This window comes from Haliotis asinina, chromosome 10 (genome assembly GCF_037392515.1).
Source record: "Haliotis asinina isolate JCU_RB_2024 chromosome 10, JCU_Hal_asi_v2, whole genome shotgun sequence".
Classification (NCBI taxonomy): Eukaryota; Metazoa; Mollusca; class Gastropoda; order Lepetellida; family Haliotidae; genus Haliotis; species Haliotis asinina.
The window spans coordinates 32,119,019-32,135,383 of NC_090289.1; the positions used below are offsets into that span (position 1 = coordinate 32,119,019).

The 16,365-nt window shown below is 39.5% G+C and overlaps 1 pseudogene; it reads right to left on the minus strand.

The window, feature by feature from the left end:
* Positions 1-5,671: 5,671 nt before the first annotated feature.
* Positions 5,672-15,231, minus strand: LOC137298657 (chitin synthase chs-2-like; annotated as a pseudogene).
* Positions 15,232-16,365: the final 1,134 nt, after the last annotated feature.

Below are 16,365 nucleotides of genomic sequence, written 5' to 3' on the forward strand. Positions count from 1 at the left end.
GGCTTCATTAATCCAAGAACCAATGTCAGCAGTGGAAGTATGTTCAACTGTGTCTTGAAGCTGAGAAACATTTGATATTGGGTGTGCATTCCTATATGACACTCACAATGAACACTTTCATGCCCAAATAAAAGTGTGGAAGCATTGTGTATTAAAAGTAAACAGCATATATTTTTATGTTCTTCCTCATTTTCTTGCCACAGAGGCTACTTCTATCGTCCTACGAACATATGAAAAGTAACCTCTTGGGAAGAGACTGGCCCTTGCTCAGCTTCTGTACAACTCTCCAGTTAAATACTTCCCTGACCAAAATTACCCGTGTATTGTGTATTAAAAGCATTGTGTATAAGTAAAGGAAAACACGAAGTCCACATTCCCAGCTGTCACTGTGCAGCTGTACAAACACGTTCAGAGTGGTGCATGAGTTTGCATGATACACAGTGTTATGCATTTATTTAGCATATTCCGAGATATCCTTGTGCTTGCACATCGGGATATATCAGGGGCGGAAGCACTTGTATTTTTATGGGATGTGATTCGTGGTTGTCATTACTGATTTTCTGTGATATTGCTATACTTTTCCCAACTATTTTCCTCCTTTAGATCAAACGGAATTTGTTTCTGAGCTGTGCCTTTCTTGGCACTGACTTTCTACACTGAACACATATTTGGTATCTTTCTGGCATGTAATGCATGGTTGTATATTGGTTTTCTCCATATATTTGGTATCTTTGTGAGATTTTATACATGCTGTTTATTGGTTTTACACATATTTTTGGTATCTTTGTGAGATTTTATACATGGTTTGTATTTGGGTTTTCTACATATATTTGGTATCTTTGTGGAATTTAACACATGGCTGTATATTGGTTTTCTACATATATTTGCTATTTTTGTGGGATTTACTTCATGGTTGTGTATTGGTTTTACACATATATTTGGTACTTTTGTGGGATTTGCTTCATGGTTGTGTATTGGTTTTACACATATATTTGATATCTTTGTGGGTTTTGCTTCATGGTTGTGTATTGTTTTTAGACATATATTTGGTACTTTTGTGGGATTTGCTTCATGGTTGTGTATTGGTTTTACACATATATTTGGTACTTTTGTGGGATTTGCTTCATGGTTGTGTATTGTTTTTAGACATATATTTGGTACTTTTGTGGGATTTGCTTCATGGTTGTGTATTGTTTTTAGACATATATTTGGTACTTTTGTGGGATTTGCTTCATGGTTGTGTATTGGTTTTACACATATTTTTGATATCTTTGTGGGTTTTGCTTCATGGTTGTATATTGTTTTTAGACATATATTTAATATCTTTGTGGGATTTGCTTCATGGTTGTGTATTGGTTTTACACATATATTTGATATCTTTGTGGGATTTGCTTCATGGTTGTGTATTGTTTTTAGACATATATTTGGTACTTTTGTGGGATTTGCTTCATGGTTGTGTATTGGTTTTAGACATATATTTGATATCTTTGTGGGTTTTGCTTCATGGTTGTGTATTGGATTTACACATATAGTTTGTGTTTGAGTGGGATGTGATGCATAGCTTTCATGCTTGTCAGTTGTCTTTATGGGTGTGGGTCTTGTCTTTGGTTGGTAGAAATTTCTGTTTGGAACATATAGGGGCTGTTGATTGTGATTGGTGTAAAGTTCAAAGATGTGATGCATGATGTTGTAAAGATATGAAACATTAAAATAGATGTATAGTATTTTATGATCTGTAATTGTCAGATAATGTGTTTGGTCATAATATTACGTAATATTAGATAGATAAAATTGGAAACAATGGTTACATTTCCCCCGTTTGTGGAAAATCAGCGCTTGATTATATATAGATATGACACTGGCGTCAGAAATAAATAATTCATCAATAAAACTCTAATGAGATGTGATTCTTTACAGCTTCAAACTGATGTGTTTATGTGTCTTGCAGTTTCCGGAAATCGAATAACATTTGATCATGTTTTTCAACCAATTGTAAACTAAAAGTTACCGTGTTCTGTAATCTGATTGGTTGAAAAACATGATTAAATGGTATTAGATTCCCGGAAACTGAAAGACTATTCACCGCGTACTGACACGTAAACAATTGTTTTGTTGTGTCATCAACAGTGGTGACGTCATTCAAATCATATTGTGACGTAAAGTTAGAATGACGTCACAAATCAGCAACTCCAGATGCTACCATGAGAACCAGCTGAAACGGCCAGCTGATGACACTTCAGTGCTGTGTCCGTATTCGATGTAAACGAGTGCAGACACTAAAACCCCTTTGGTTTACTTTTGTGTTTACAATGTCGATAAACATCACGTGAATATTTCATTTGAAACCTCCGGCTGACGCCGTCGGTTCCAAATGCATTCCCGTGCTTCAAATACTCAATAACACCCGGAAATTGGCCAACACGTGATGTTTATCTCCTAATCAGATTACAGAACACAATGACGTTTGGTTTACAATTAAGATTCGAACCCGCTTTCACACATCACATAGCCAAAGGGATGCATAAATGCTCCGGTTGCTCTCTCTCTTTTCACTGCAAACAGATTAGAGCTGTTTATAGCTGTTGAAATCGGGACAAATATGTGATACATTTCGTCACTCCAATGAAAACACTTCAAACAAACCAATATCTGTTATTGCTGTCACCGTTGTTATTAATCCCTTTGATGCATACCTTGATGTTGGTTTTCCTCTTCTATGATGTAGCATTTCAGTCTTGCTTAACAACGCCATAAGAACCTATATCGTTCTGTTGAATCAAAATGAAAAACAGAAGTTGTCATCCATTAAGATTTTACCTTTCACAAGCATTGCAATACAGTAGGATTTCCCAATCAGTTCGTCCATGCGAGTTTTACTGCCACCTTTGCTTTACATTTGTTAAATTTTTTACTTTTTTATCAAGAGAAAGTCATACTTTTATATTCAGCAAAAGCAGACATTCCTTCTTTTTCATTTCGGTTTGTAGGCCATCGGCCCAGAAATATGCTGTCTATCACAATCAATTAGTCTGCTCTTAAACTTACATATAAACTGAGAAATATCACCAAGCAAAACCAAGCCCATAGGAACTTAACAAATATTTAACAAAAGTAACCCACGTTACTGTTCCAGCTATATCTAATTTCTTCACATGTAAATAAGTCTGTTTTGGATAACGACTGTCGGATATCCTCGATAATTTACACCAATAACTATACATCTCGCATAATAATCAACACGTTTTTAATCTACCGCAAACTGTTAAAACTTCATCACTAAAAATCTGCTTACCTACAACAATATACATTGTACATAAAAAAAAGTGTGTGTGTGTGTGTGTGTGTGCGTGCGTGCTGACTCTTGGTGACCTACACACAACAGACGAAGCGGCTGTGAAGGTGACAGTCATAAATAACAGACCCCGAAATCGTGCTATTTGATTTGACCATAGTGTTCCCTGTTTAAGGAAGGTTTATTTTACACTCTCGTTTTGAGCAGTGAGGAGGTTAACCTACCCGAGGTCTAAAGGAACTATGACGCTTATTGGATTTACTTCAGTCATGAGAGTGCAAGTGTTTACTAAAGAGCTACGGCAACTTAAGTAGTGTGACTGCAAAAAGAACAACTACGGTATCGAGTAGTTGGCAATGGAGTCAAATACTTCACTTACATTCAAAACTAGAACAATAAGCAGTTAAACGGTAGTGCCTACATGAAACTAACTATGGTAACAACCACTTCATTTTTACACAAGTAAGTGAGTTACTCTTGTTTTAAAACGTTTTAAGCAGTATCCCAGTTACAACACACTTTAAGCAGTATCCCAGTTTGACTGCGGCGTGTCAGCATTGTGTGTGAGGAAAGCCCAAAGTGATGAAGATACTGGTGAAATCCACGAGTCAGGGAATGGTGCTGGGAAACAGTGTGAGCGATCCAAGATACGAATTGGCGATCACAGGTCTCTGGCGCCCTGGACGAATGGACGCTGTACAATCCTACAATTATTATACAATCATTAACTTGTGTAGGTCCCGGGGTAGAATAGGCTTTCAGCAACCCATGCTTGCCATAAAAGGCGACTATGCTTGTCGTAAGAGGCGACTAACGGGATCGGGTGGTCAGGCTTGCTGACTTGGTTGACACAATTGAGCAGATCGATGCTCATGTTGTTGATCACTGGATTGTCTGGTCCAGACTCGATTATTTACAGAAATATTGCTGAGTGCGGAGTAAAACTGAACTCACTCACCCACCCTATACAATCATCATAATATGCAGCATTTAAAACCATAATCAGTCCAGATGTGTGCATTTGCATTGTTTTAACAAATATGTATGTTAATGATTTGCTCCGAATTAGTGCAATTATTCACCAGTGTGTTTGCAGGATCGTTGACCTGGTTAATGGATATATGTCACCTTATTCTAACTTTACAGATGGATGTTCATGATGTAAATCACTGAATAGTCAGGTCCTGCCTTCATTAAGCTCAGATCGCCTCCTTTACCTTGGAGGATGTCGCGTAGGGTGGCATTAATCAACCTGCAAAATACTGACCCGACTCACAGACAGCGAATCACTACGAATCGGTTATAAACAACAACCATAATATTTCAGGGGAGGTGAATTCAATCCAACCAGGGTTTTTCATTATTTCTATTTTTATTTTCTATTTTTTCCAACTGACCAAAAACATGTTTGTGGCGTGAAGGGCCCTGATAAATGTGATTTATGCTATGAGCAATAATTCCTTAAGAATGGGGTAAATCCTTTGGGATATACAACTTCTTTATTCTGTATGGGCGACGTTTCAGAACTGTATATCCATAAAAATGTCCTCAGTTTCATCTCCCCATCTTCTAGAATGCAAATCAAAGAAGTCATTATTCATTGATGTCATCAGTTAATGTGCATAATAAAAATACTCGAAACAACCACTCAATATCCTGACTGGGCAGTAAATGTTGACTGTGTCAAGAAATACCTCACAAGAGCCTTGAAGGAACATATCAAGCACATGCATTTTGAAAGGTTCCGTTGTATACATTAATACGTCAAAAATACTCATGCACAGAAACATGGTCTTAAAGATATCCACTTTGGCTATGGCACTGAAATTCCTTAGGAAATGACTAACATTTAGATTAGACTCGACCTGACTGGAATGTGACGACAAAGAATGGAAAAGGGTAGAATGGTCAGACATAAGTCGATTTCTTTGGTTTGTGACTGACGGTTGAGCTTGTGTTTGGCGCCTCAGAAACACTGCATATGTACAACGGAATATCATGGCACAAATACTGTTTAGTCGGTGTCCATTGACTGTGATGTCGCGGTGCTTCTGACCTTCTTGCGACCAAACAAAAATTTGATCGGTGGGCGACAATGCCTGTCCATATCATACACGTGTAGATGGTGATTGTTTATTAGCAAACCCTACTTTGGCCCTCCAGGAGTCCAAATTTCAATCCAATGGACCATGCTTATGATTTCAAACAAAAGTCTCATCCCTCTATCTCACGCTATAAATCACAGTGCACTTCCATTAGAATTTACCATGTTGCCAAATTTGTCATGACTAGGGCATATTCACTCTAGTCTCTTCTCTCAGTATTGAAGTGTGTTCCAAGTATGTAATCATTTTAGCTAACACTGTTCGTTGTGCTAAATCAGGATGCATGTACATTTTTAACATCTTCGTCATCAGGAACACAAGCACCAGAAATGCATGTACCTCGCTCTACCTCTGCTCCTACATAATCGAACATCATATGAGAGTACCTATTTCGAAATATAGTTTCAGTGGTAATGGTTCTGCAAGCATTCTGTGCGGTTGAATATGTTCCAAGATCATGTGCACGGTGGTGTTCCTACATCTCCAAGAACCGCCGATGCAAGATCAAACTTGTTGAAACGTGTGGCAGTGGCAGATAATTTGAGTCTCCGTGTGTTGGCCAATGCTCTGGCAGTCATACCACCTGTAACGACACCTCTCAGCCTGTGGTAAATGCGTTCGTTATCTTCTTCACAAGCAGAATTAAGTTCAGTTGTTTCTGCCAATTTCTCCATTAGTTGGTCACTTTGCTCTTTATTTGAGTCAGATGATATCAGATGAAGGAACGTCTCCCAACGACAGAACAACATCCCACAGGACTGGATTATGGTAAGTAAAGCAAAGAAGATAATGAAGAGAAGTTCAATGATGTCCGTGTTTAGTTGAACGTGCTCATTTAGTCTGCATTCCATTCTAAAAGCTGCAGAGTTGAGTTGCTGGAACAAAAGGTTGATAGCCACCCAGAGACCATTCATTATCACCATCATAAAACAGACGACATTTCTGAGCTCGATTAGGTCAGTCTTGTTCTGGTTTTCTTTCTGAGGATTCTTTTCTATTGGTTTTAAATACTTTTCAATTAAATCATTCCAGAAATCCTTTTCTTCCCCGACTAGTTTCAGAACTGGTCCATTTCCAAGTGCAGTGTCACGAACCCAATGGTTTTCCATGTCAAAGTCATTTTCTGTTATATCTTCGGCTGGTAGCGGCTCTTCCGCAGACATATCCAAGCTTCTGGTAGCAACACTTTCACAAGAATATTCATCTTTGGATGCTGACTGTTCTAACTGTTTCCGGACATTGCTATACATTTGTGTCAAAGGTGTCATAACATCCGCTCCGTCTTTGGTTGATGATGATAACTTGAGTTTCACCGTTTGTAACAGTTGTTTGAGTAGATGGGCGCAGGTGGAACTAAAGAAAAATCTTGCAAATAAACCGTCGACTATTTTCTTGCCCTGGGTAGTTTCCTTTTCAGCCTTCAGTTTCTGGTTTGTTTTCCAGGCTGGAATCTCGCGAGTGCCCCACGATGCGATGTTGAGATTGCAAAGTGAATATATTATCAGTAAAATGTATGTTGATGGAATACACAGAAAGTACAAAAGACCATGACATAAACAACCCTTTTCTCTCCAGTGGAGCAACCCAGACAGGATATACAAGAGAGGAAGAATGATGGTTAACAGCACTTTCGGATGAAGAACACTTTGCTCAAACGCAATCACAATGGTTCCAGCAATGACTACCATCATTATGAAGGCATAAATAGCACTAAATACAGCAGCAACATTGAGCTGAATCTTTGTAGAGGCAGTCAAGCAAGTGATTGTAAAGATGGTTGGAATCAGCAAAGATATCAGATAAGCATATATCAATCCGGGCGCGAAGACCGTTTCAGTGGCACTGGCAATCATCATGATGACAGTGCCAGGGGCTAAGACTGTGGCCACCATCATTGCCAACTGGTATGCAGTGTACAAGTAGCTGACGTTAGAGTTGCGAGCTACAATGGCTTCAGATGATAACAACAGGTCTACAATATTGGCAAGGATGGAAGGAATCCAGCGTCTTCTCTGATTGAAGAACTCATTGAATCCTTCTGGGGCGTACGTGTAGGCTTCCGCATCAGCCACGTACTCTAGTCGGTATCCACGCTTAAGCAGAAGTGTGCTCAGCCATCGATCCTCACCTAGGTAAAGAAAAGCAACTTTACATATTATGAAGATTAATTCGTGTTAACTAGGAGTTTAACTTTTTCGAAGAAATAGTATGATCCATACTTAAGCCTATCAGGCATCACAACAAAGTACTTAAAAACGTCAGTACCTTGATCATATTGTAGGAAGTGTCCAGGTTTTGTTGGTAGTGTTGTGTAAGTCCTCATAATGTCATCCATTATAGCCGAGGCTCTAAGGAGAGAGAAGCATCCAGGAATACAGAGGACACACCCTAGTACTTGCTCAGTAGACTTTTGAAGCCAGTGGCCCATAGCATATTCAAACTTCTGGTACCACACAAGAGGCCCTGCAGTTAAATAAGATGATTATGTACTGGTTTTCTATGAATGCCCGAGAGTTATGCATGATCTTTCTAATACATCCTTGTGATTCATGTGAACAAACTGCCAACCTGACACACGTTCGTTATACAGGGAGTTTAGTTTTACGCCGCTTTCATTCCAGCAATGTAACAGAGCGTTTATGCATTATTGATTCTCATACCTGAACCAATGGGATGAGTTCTGCCAGTTACTGCACCAACATTATCATGTGACATATTTTCCAGCAGGGATCTGACCGCCCCAGGAGAGAAATCTACGTCGCCATCAAGTGTCAGAATAAATGTATTCTTGCTCTGAAAGTGAAATATAATAGGCATCAAATCTTATACATGTGTTTATTTTGTTTGGGAAGTCAAAATGACTAAATACAAACAGTGTTTGAGGTGTATGACAAAAAGAGGACAAATATTAGACTAATACCTCTGTATTGCTTTTTTATCAGATCAGAATACAATTGTTAATGTTTTGCACATAGTTCCTTCAGTTCTTTTCCTCGTCAAGTATTCAGTTTCAAATTGGAAATCAACACGCAAATATATCGATATTCCAGTATGAGCATTCTCTGGCTTTGATGCCTTTGGAACTCGTCATCCCATCATACAGAGCATCAACCTTCTGAAAGTGAATACCAAAGGGTATTGCACAAGGTGACAACCTACTTTAATGCATAATTAATTTCAACTACGGGTCATAAAAATTTCTTACCTTTCTTTGAGTGTCCAAGTCAGTCATTTCGGTGATGTGCTTTTCGTCCATCTGTGTTTCTTTGTTGATTTGTTTTGAGACGACTTCAGCAGAATCTCTCTGGATTTGATACCCCAGTAAGTAGTACATGTACATCACCTGCAAATAGGTGAGTATTGTTTTACATCATTTTATCAATATCAGAGAATTACTCAGTTAGGCTTACTGTCGATTTGAACAGTCGTCCACTTTATTATTTAGCTGAGCCTGTCAGCTACTCTTCGAGAAAGGTTTAAGTGATTTTGGTTTTAAACATTTACTGCATTAGTGACACTCAAGTAAATGGGTATGGAGCGCCACAGCTGAATGGCTGTATCCCTAAAGGAGGTGGATGTCCTCCTGAGAGGGTACGTAAGTCACAAAACACTCCAAGTAAGTTTAAACTTGAATTGTCATGTACATGTACAGTCCAAATGTGTAGATTTTAATTACTATTTTTAACAATTATATTTGTGATAAACTAGTTGTTTAGTTGCCGCCCTCCGTTGACAGGTATTTATGATTTACCTGTTATTATTCATATATAACTTAATATAGTCACGATAAGGCAGAAATATTGCCGATGTGGCTTAAAATTTTTACCTCCACACACACCCAAGGGACGCAACACCGCACTGCACATTGCAGCACCTTGAACGACAGTATTGTCAAATTATTGTCCTCCCGAGAGGGCCAGTTAGTCTCAAAACTTTCAAAGTCATTTTCGCTCTGTCGTTTTGATCCCAGAATGTTGTTATTTTAAATCATGGTTAAGTTTTCCTACAGTCGCTATCGGCTGAAGGGATGGTGTAAATCCATGCAGATAGCAAAGGTACTGTAAGTGGACATGGTCCCTAGTATGGTGATCTGCCTTGAGTTGTTGGCGATCAGTACCTTGTGCTTTATACTGAACTGTCTTCTTTAATCAAAATGTTTTAGTTTTACATGCTAATTTTGTGTTTATATCTGTGATAATCGAACCACCGTAGACAGATTTTACTCTTCAAAATTCATCTTTATGGTTTAAATTGTTTTGTGAATGTTCGTTGTAAATTTTATCTCAATCACAATTTTAAACCCATGCTCTGTTATTGCATCCAATGGTGGCAATCACTGGAGTCTCTGGCTCTGACACAAACAACGTTATACAGCTCTCAAACCGCTGAAACAGATATTTGCACATGATTTGGTGATAGTTGTACAATCGACTCTGCTACTGGCAGATATTTTTAATGAATGCGAAAAGAGCTATAGCGCTTCTATTCACCATTAACCCTGGAATGTTGGATTGAGAGCCTGTCAGTTACCTGTGACCATCGCTTCCTGTGTCGGATCTTGTTTTTATCTTTCAGGTGCACGTATAACAGATTCCCTCCTGGCATCTCCCAAATGAGCTGGGCCCCGTACGGGGTGAAGACTTTGAAGGGATCGTGCAGATGCAGACACCTCCGGTGAACAGCGCTAGGGAACAAGATGATATATCATTTTCAAATGGTGAAGTTCAGTCTCAAGGTTTGGATTTAATATCAGTCAATGAGTTGTGCATATATGTGCGCTTATCTGCCCGCTTCTAGGCTATTTTCTGTGATGATAGGCCGTCAGAGATATTTTATACTAGTTCGAGCAGACCAGACCTTGCATTGTTCCTTAAATGACAAGGAGGGTAGCGAATAGACTAACATTTAGTCGCTGAACATGTACAGGGTTGATAGAAACAGATGAACTTATATACATTGAAAAGAAGCCCACGTGAGACTCAGATGCCCTCCTTGGGAAATCAAGACCTACAGGCAATGCTAGGCAGTAGGGAAAATAATGTGGTTCAGGGACAGAGGGACAGACTAGACAGCGAAAATACCACAGTTTGGGGTGTTTTGGTGGGACACTGCAATAATTAAATTTTAACTCTCTTGTCCAAAGCTCTGACAATTAGACCTGGATGCGGTGACAAGGAGAACCGAAGGTGGACCTAGTTTGCCTGACTCTGCCACAAACACTTGACGATCTTTGATGTTTTTAATCTGTAGAGAAAGACTCCCAAGTCTTAGCAAGTTCAAAACCTCAGCTGCCTGTGAGGTTCTTGATGGTAACGGTCCTTTCGCTAGCTTCCATCCACATTAACACAAAAACAGCGGTAGATCATGACACACATGTACGAGGGCAGGTCTTTGGATTGAGTACAGACAGAGCTGTGGTTCATGTCCTCACACTAAAGGGCACCAACGCAAGCAGAATCCAGGAGTACAGTCCTGATCGAGCAGCCGGTGACAAATGCCTGATTCAAAATTAGAAGTCTCAGTTGCGTTGGAGACTGTTTGTCAGTAGTAAAGCTGCAACAGAAGCTTGGTTAAGCGACCATTTAAGAGACTCGTTCATGATACCTGCAGGATATCTCTCTTCCACTATTCGAACTATTAATACCCTTTGAAACTTTCACAGGTATCACATGAATGATCAGTGTATGTCATAATACTAGTGGCATAGCTGTTTCACAACTTAAGTGAGTAAGAACGAAAGCCACATACACAGCACACCTTCATTTTGGTGTCCATTCCACAAACGTCTACAGTGGTAAACATTGTTTGAGTAAAGGTCAAACGAGTTAAAGATGCCAAACATCATTAAGCCCTACCTGCACGCCTCGTTCATGATCTCGACCAACGTTCTTACAAACACGTTAGCCTGCCACTCGTCATTGTCATCCATTTCCAGAGAATCATCAAAAAATATATGAGCTGGAACAAAACGGTTTTTTTATTACGATGCGTCACGCTGTTATCATTGCAGTTGATTCTTAGGACTTCACAGGCCAGTGAAGTAGATTTGAAGTATAAAGTATTTGAATTATCACCGGTAATATAGTTAGACTTGAAGAAATCGGTCGCTCTTTGACAATGGACGTTCACTGATTCTATGACATCAAGAAGATTTAGAGATGTCTCTATTATGTAATCTGTACGTTGGATCTCTTCATAGCCGCTCCAAATATTATACGTGTGGTTGTGACAATTAGTCATATTGTAAAACCCGCTAAAACATGTTCACCCATAGTAAACTATTGTTATTCTTTTGTTGTTTTCAACAGAAGTTTTGTTTATCATGACGATCTGTGAATAAGCCAGTCAATCCAAACAATCCAGTCATCATAAGTGAGTGAGTTAATATTTAGCGTCACAACCACAATATTTCAGCCGTAAAAACGTTACATACTTAGAATAAACACAGTTTTAAAAGGTTATAGGCGACGAATAATCGAGCCAATCCAGCCATCATGATCATCAACCATCATGGACACCATAACAATCAACAACGACCCCATCGTCTTTTATGACAAGAACTGGTTACAAGAACTAGACCTATCTGCTTACCCAGAATCCCCGAATCCCCAAGGGTTTCTCCATATAAGGTAACACTTTACTAGTGGCTAGTCTATCGATCATAATGCACAAATAAAATTGGCCAAGTACAGACAAACACATTGTATTTTCAGTTGAGCTATGAGGTTCTTGAAAGGCCTTTAGAAGTTGATATTCAGGTAAAGGTCTGGTAAATTCACCTGACGAAGGTTTAAAGAATGGCACAAATCGATATGACATACACTAAAGAAGTTGTCAACCAGAATATTTGCCTTTAGTTCCGAACTATGTTTTCAGATTTGATGGAAGTATAAACAATTTGGAATGGAACGCTCGGCTATATCATGGTCATTGAGGGCTTCTTGATTCTGACAGCTGGCAATTTATCGCCTGCAGTTTATACTGAGTTGCCCTCTATAGGTAAACTGTTTTATGTTTAATTACTGAGTTTACATTTCTGTCTGTGATAATCTGGTTATTTTACTGTCCTTCGTCGACAGGTTGTTGTAATATAAGTCCATTTATCATCAATTTATAATTTTTCAAGTCATGATATGGCTGAAATATTGCTAATGTGACTATTGATTTTAACTCTTTCTTAATTCCGTCAGCGCGTTACCTTTGTCAATATGTTTATGTTCTGATGAAACTTACCCTGATAGTTGAACCTGTTTCTCTCGCCCACAATGTTACGCAGGACTGCACATTGTTCTCTCAAGGCCTGTTCTCTGTCCAGCCTGGTGACAAAATCAACAATATCAGCTTTGACCATCACACCAAGGTTATAACCAGGTTCTAAACATACTCATGCATGCTTACAAATACATTTTCAAGACAAAAGTGGATTAGACGAAAGATTTTATTCTACAAGCATTGCAACTGACAGCATCCCCTAAAGGTGCCAAATCTTAATGATCTCGAGTTCAAATTTTCCAGATGCAAATTAGTACTGGTACCAAACTCACTAACTCGCTAACTCATCAACAATCTGTAACTACCTGAACAAAGATTTCAATAGCTGAGTCATTTCTGTCTTGGTCTCGTGCCACATTGTTGCGCATGCGTAGATCAGGGGAATCTCTACACTGCTGTCATGATGCTGGGTTGAAGAGCTTGAATGCTGCTTGGCACCTCCGGTCTTGACTATGAAGAAGTGTTCTTGTGGGTCATCACTGACATATGTGACACTTTCATTGTGACGACAGCGGTTCAGGACAAGGTTTTCACATGTCAGAATCCCACAGTAAAATGGGTTGATGAACAGTCTGGAAAGAAATTGTCAAATATGTTGATTTCTTGAGATATTAAGAATCTTATACAGAAGTGTAAATGCACTCTGAAAGTATCGGATTTGGCAATATTTTATCCATGCTGAATGAGAGAATGTTATTTGACACTGCATTGGACAATCGGCAGAAATAAACCAGCCTAAATACTCAAGTCTGAAGCAGAGAAAATATTAATGAAATCATGAGCTACAGTCTATACTACCGGATATCCCACATGTATCTAAGACACTGCGTAATACAGCCAGACCATTCAGTCGAATCTGACGCTGGGCAGGCATATTCTGAGCAGGTTCTAGTTCATTTACCCAAAACAACCAACAAATATTACCTTTCAAAGTCCTGCAGACGACCCTGAGTTGGAAACCAGATGTGCCGTGAGATCCATAGCAGTGACATAAACCATGATATCCCCAGATAGTACACATACTGTGAGGTGTCACACTTTTCTCTGTACTGGCATATGTGTTGGATAAAACCAGTGTCCTCGTAATGACAGTCACCAAACAAAATCCCTAGTGTAACGAGGATGGATAACACGATAGGAACAGAGAAAGATGTTATCTGCATCTGTATCTTGCAGGCTGTATATGCTGTAAAGTAGGCCACAAAGCCTCCAATAGTCACAGCTAACAGGGCAGAAAATATAGGGAGGTCTTCATGTAATTCGGTAAACACAAATAATGCGCTGAAAGTGTTGTTGAGATCAACTCCCTTCAAATACATCGTTACGTAAACTGCTGCAACAGTCATGATGACTTTCCATACTCCAACCACCATCGTCACCATCCTCCTTCCTTCTTGCAGTTCAAAGCGGATCTTCAGTATTTTGTTCATGAAGTGGTTGTTGTAATTCCCCTTCCCTGGCAAACCCTTGGAACTCGGATGGCAAATACGACCGTCTACAAAGGTTTCCCAACATTTAATGGAGGTGAACAAAAGCCCGGTCACAAAGACAATTTTGTCTGATGTATTTGCAAGGCGCGGCGTTGGGTCTATCGATGGTAGGATTAACAGGAATACTGAGGTTTGGCATATGAGCGCAAAGACATTCAAACTTTTTTTAAACACAACCATTACTTTAGAATCCCCGTACATGTGTCCAGAGCATGTTATCAGAAGAAGTGAGGGCAGAATGTTTGTGGCACTCAGGAGGAACACTCCGGATATGAGGTCATACATGGGTAAGATCCAAAAGACGAGGATGCATAGACCAAGAGAGTGGATGGTCTCGAATAACAGAACCTGAAACAGTTAGGTCTGAATTATCACTCCGCAGACACTTAATTGTTATTTCAATATCCATGTGAATGCATTGTGTAAATATGAAGATATGCATTTATCCTGATTGTAATCCTCAAGAATGTTTCCAATCCAACATACGTCAGCAGGGCAATCACCCACTCATTTGTACTCCACTACACGGGTCGGTGGGTTGTATAGTGATTGAAGTGTTTGCTCGTCTCGCCGAAGACTCAGGCTCGATTCTCAACATGGGTACAATGTGTGAAGCCCATTTCTGGTGTCCCCAGCCGTAATATTGCTAGAATATTGTTAAAAGCAGCGTAAAAACATAATCACTCACTCACTTTTACCATATGTCGTCAACCACAAACTGACAATCTGATTATTATGGATGGGTGTTGAATGGATGGATGGATGGATGAGTTGGTGGGTAGGTGGATATGAGGATTTGACGTATAGATGGATGCTTACTCAGTGTTCGCCTGATGAAGGAGCAAGGGGTATAAAAGAATATGAAAACGTTATCTACACAAAAAAATGGTATGTTATCATTTTTAATCATTAATGGTTATGTTCATACCGTGATCCATGTGAGGACGCCTGGAGTTGGGAATATTCCGATCAGCCATTTGACGAACGACACAAGGGAGGTAAGCATGTAAGGAACACACATTGCTATCGTCAGGCTGAGGTAGTGAACGATCTTAATGTGAGTAGATATCATTCTGTGTTCGTCCTGGAAGCACAAAGGTCATTCTTGGCAAACGTATTTCGATTCACTGGTGTTGACGTTCTGTTTATTGAAAAATATTGCTATTTCACATATTTCATTGCAAATATTTTATATTGGAAACATATAAAATGTGTAAAGGTATTACTGATAAACCGTGAAAATGAGTCCTTGCCTTTCCTGCACTTCCTGTGTAAGGACCTGCTGGAATGTTGCAGAGCAGTACCATCAGACCAACTCGCTGTGCCACGCATGCGCAAACAAGGATCAGGAACAGCAGGAAGTAAACTGTGCATCTGGCGACCTTCAAGGCCATCTTGTAGTGGGCATCCGTGTGGGAATACGTCCCGAAAACTGGCAAACAAAAAGAAGTACTGCTATAACAATGCATGTACTGATCCTGGTCTCTCGTTCATTTTTTCACCAAGTGAAACGAAATTTTCAAAGTCAATTAATACTTTTTGTTAACCGTCTATAAATACATATAGAATCCGATAAAGCAATTTAAACTTATCCAATTTGTCATATCTTTTTCCATCTGGTTTCGTGTCTCACGTTCCACCTCTATTGGCAGAAGGTCTCCCTGTGCTATTTTGAATGGAGCCCGAAGAAGGTGCACACTTTGGGGGGCTCTCCGTATCCTTTTTAGTTGAACTAGACATAGGTGTGTGCTTTGGAAGTCCATCTAAATGACGCTGAGTGAATCTAGACGACGGTGCGGACTTCAGACTCTCAGTGCCATGTTGAGCCATACTCAAAGACTGAAGAGTATGGTAAAGGAAATATTTCTGTTAGATCATTCATCACGGAAAATTATTCTTAAGCAGTGCCTGCTATAGCACATCGATGGCGTAAGCTTATCAATAACAGGCAAATGTTTAAGGAAAGACGAATGTTTCAAGGTTCAACGATCATCTGTCCATAAGAGCAGCGTATCTGTGATATGCAAATAAGTAACAACAGAAAAGTAAGTTTACCAAGCCAGATGAGAGGCCTGGAACCTTTATTCCATAAGGACCACTAAACTTCAATAAACGTCGTTGGTAAGATCATGCAACAGCCGAGGAAGGATTTGGCATTTCTGTTGCGTTGTGGCCTGTGACCGAGACAACTGGCCCGCATGAAATG